The sequence below is a fragment of the Lithobates pipiens genome, unplaced genomic scaffold (genome assembly GCF_037356315.1).
Source record: "Lithobates pipiens isolate NorthernLeopardFrog02 unplaced genomic scaffold, aLitPip1_a1.2 Scaffold_19, whole genome shotgun sequence".
Lineage (NCBI taxonomy): Eukaryota > Metazoa > Chordata > Amphibia > Anura > Ranidae > Lithobates > Lithobates pipiens.
The window spans coordinates 318,363,753-318,366,894 of record NW_027507764.1 but is presented as its reverse complement, the minus strand read 5'-3'; the positions used below and the strand labels follow the sequence as shown (position 1 = coordinate 318,366,894).

The following is a 3,142-nucleotide window of genomic DNA, read 5'->3' as shown; positions in this document are numbered from 1 at the left end:
CATTGGGCCACTGTTCTGTCTATCATATGATCAGGGCCAGGAGGTGTGGCTGTGAGTGATCCAGACTGCGGTGGTCCAGAGGTGCCAGTCCAGTGCAGATCCTCAGCCATGGTGCTGGCACTGCCTGCTGATTGGCTTCTCAGCTGCTATCTCCCTCACTGACACCAGCACTAAGATAGAACACTGACATACTGGTCACTGGAAATTCAGCATGACACCACATGGCAGAGAACTCTCTGAGGATCTGAAAAAAAAAGTGCAAAGTCTCTAACATCCACCAGCTCCGTGATGTCATTATGGAGGAGTGGAAGAGGACTCCAGTGGCAACCTGTGAAGCTCTGGTGAACTCCATGTCCAAGAGGGTTAAGGCAGTGCTGGAAAATAATGGTACTTGCATTTTGTTGCATGATAGTCGCAGCGAATCTGCCCGCAATTCCAAATCACCCATATGTGAATGGAGCCTCAATGCTGGAATCCCAATTCTAACAACCAACCAAGTGATCCCTCAGCTGGTGATTTCATTGATAATTGTGGACATGAGGACAGTGATTATCTTGATGATCAATGTCAGAGTAAGCTGGAACGATGAACCATTCTTTAGAAAACTCCATTCCATATGAAGATTACTTGAGAATGAAAGCACAGACCATTCCCCCACACCGCATGAAGGAATTCTTAGATTCACTCAATGGAAAGGGAGCTGAGGAAATGCAGCAGTTTGCACACTCTCCGATTTCTGTCTATCAACAAAGGAACCATTTCTTCTACATGGACAGTGCAGATGTGGCAGGGTCTTTGTTGGAGCTTGCTAGGCCTATTGCATCCCCTTTACAGCACCCTACAGTAAGTCCTGGAATTCCTCTTGATCAGCATCACCTCCCAATGCACCATGTACAGTTGCGACAGAGCCACAATATTGATGTTCAGCAAGGCCAGACAAATAAGACTTTGCAGCAGCAGGTTGATGTACAGCCTGTTTCTGATGGACAAAATGCTAGCATTGTTGGTTCATCAACCTCACAGGATAGGAGGTCATGTTCATCAGGATTGTCTCAACCAGTAAAAAAAAGAAAATTTGATTTGCCAATTGAAGATGGCTACACTGTTAATCACACATCCATACAAAATGCTCCTGCAGTCCTTGCATTGCCCGTGCAGAGCCAGCAACAAGCTTACATTCCTCTTCGCCAAGAGCTTCTAACTGTAGATAGTAGTCAGTTGTATGGACTAGTACCTGCAAGTTCATCGACTGCTGGACAGTTACCTAATGTGGAGTCATGGGCAATATTTTCTGCCCATGCTACTTGCCCTGAGTCTCAAACTTTAATAAATAATTCTGTACCTCAGGATAACTGTGGATTAGTACAGATGGGAGAAATTCCAATGAATCCAAACAGCATTAAATTAGAAGAAGGCAAAGAGACCTTTGAAGTGAAAAAGAACCTCTCTGATAAAATGACACATAATGCTGGTACATCTGGGTTTCCTATGCCAATACTAAACATGAACGGGAATATTCAAATTCCATTACCCTTACAAACAGGGGGACGGGTATATCAGTCTTCAAAATACTGGGATCAACAAGTGCAGCCTCAAGGGCTGCAGTGTTCAACATCTGAGCCACACCTCCGATTACAGAGTAATGCCGATTTTCCTTGTACCCTTAAACCAGAAGAAGGAGCTTTACTATGGAAGACCTGGGCACAGATCAAAAATGCAGAAACATTGAAAGAAGCTGAAAACAGATTGTGGTTTGGAAGAAGAAAACCCCTAGTGTTCAAAGATGATGTTCTTTCAGTGCCAATTGCAGAACTAAATTTTGGGTTGTGCTTGATAACCAAAGAAGCAAAAAAGCATGATGGTTCTCCATATGATGCAGACATGTTGTTTTATTTACTACTTTGTTTACAAAAGCATATGTTTGATAACAACAGAATCGACAATGTCTTTGCTGACCTTTACTATTCAAAGTTCTTGGAAAAACTTCATGAAGTGCTTAAAGGATGGTGTCCACGTGTAAATCCATTTGGTTACATTATTGCAAGCTGCATATCTGAAGAAATGCTATGGGATTGCAAGCAGTTAGGTGCCCATTCACCTACCACATTACTTTTCACTCTAATGTATTTCAATACCAAGTATTTTGTCTTGAAGACTGTGGAGCAGCATTCACAACTGGCTTTCTCCAAGATAACAAAGCAGACTAGAAAGAACCCCGGAATAGGAAAAGACAAAAACTGTACAATACGATTTTTGCGCCTCTATGGTCAAGTTCAAAGTGGCTTAAAAGCAGAAGAAACATACGTGGAACAACTTGAAAACCCAGATAATCCTTTGCAGTGTCCAATCAAACTGTATGACTTCTACCGTTTTAAATGTCCTCAAGGGGCCCGAGGACCTACAGATGCCTTCTATTTGGTCCCTGAAGCGGTGGTTGCACCGAATAGCCCAATCTGGTACTCTGGACAGCCTGTGAATGAGGAGGTGATGGAGCAAATGTTAACGCGCATTTTATTGGTTAAAGAGGTCCAGGAAACACATGCGTCATCCCACATTTCTGCATATTAATTACTTGCTTCTATATCCTTGTTTTCAGTCTTTTGTATATACAAATGCATTTTGTAAAGCATGATAAAACACATATAATCTTTACCCTACTGTACTTTATTCCACACAGAAGCTGAGTGCATTGACTATACAAAGCAATGGTTGACCATTATCTATGTTACTATGTTTGCAAGAAGCACATTTTGCAGAATTGATGTTTGTTATGAAATAATTTATGTTGGCACCACATTGAGCACCTATGTTACACTGTTTATACAGTTCTGAAATCACTTGTATGGAGTAAATTTGCACTCCAAATGGATCACGAGTTATCTTTTGTTTTTTGTAAATAAATTCATTGTTTAACTTTTTCATATATACAAGTGCATACAAAGTCACTTATCTTAAGTCTTATAATTAAGAATGGTGTATCATGTGGAAAATTGTATGTACGAAATCATTGTTTATACCAAGCGCTTAGCAGTTGTATAATTTATTAATCACTTTAGTGCAATGCAGCCATAATCATGTTTATAATGAAACATGCTGAAATTATGGAATTGTACTGTTCTTTTCCTTTATAAAAGGAGAATGC

General features: G+C 40.7%; 1 pseudogene; it reads left to right on the top strand.

The window, feature by feature from the left end:
• Positions 1-477: 477 nt before the first annotated feature.
• Positions 478-2,930, top strand: LOC143996776 (transcriptional regulator QRICH1 pseudogene; annotated as a pseudogene).
• Positions 2,931-3,142: the final 212 nt, after the last annotated feature.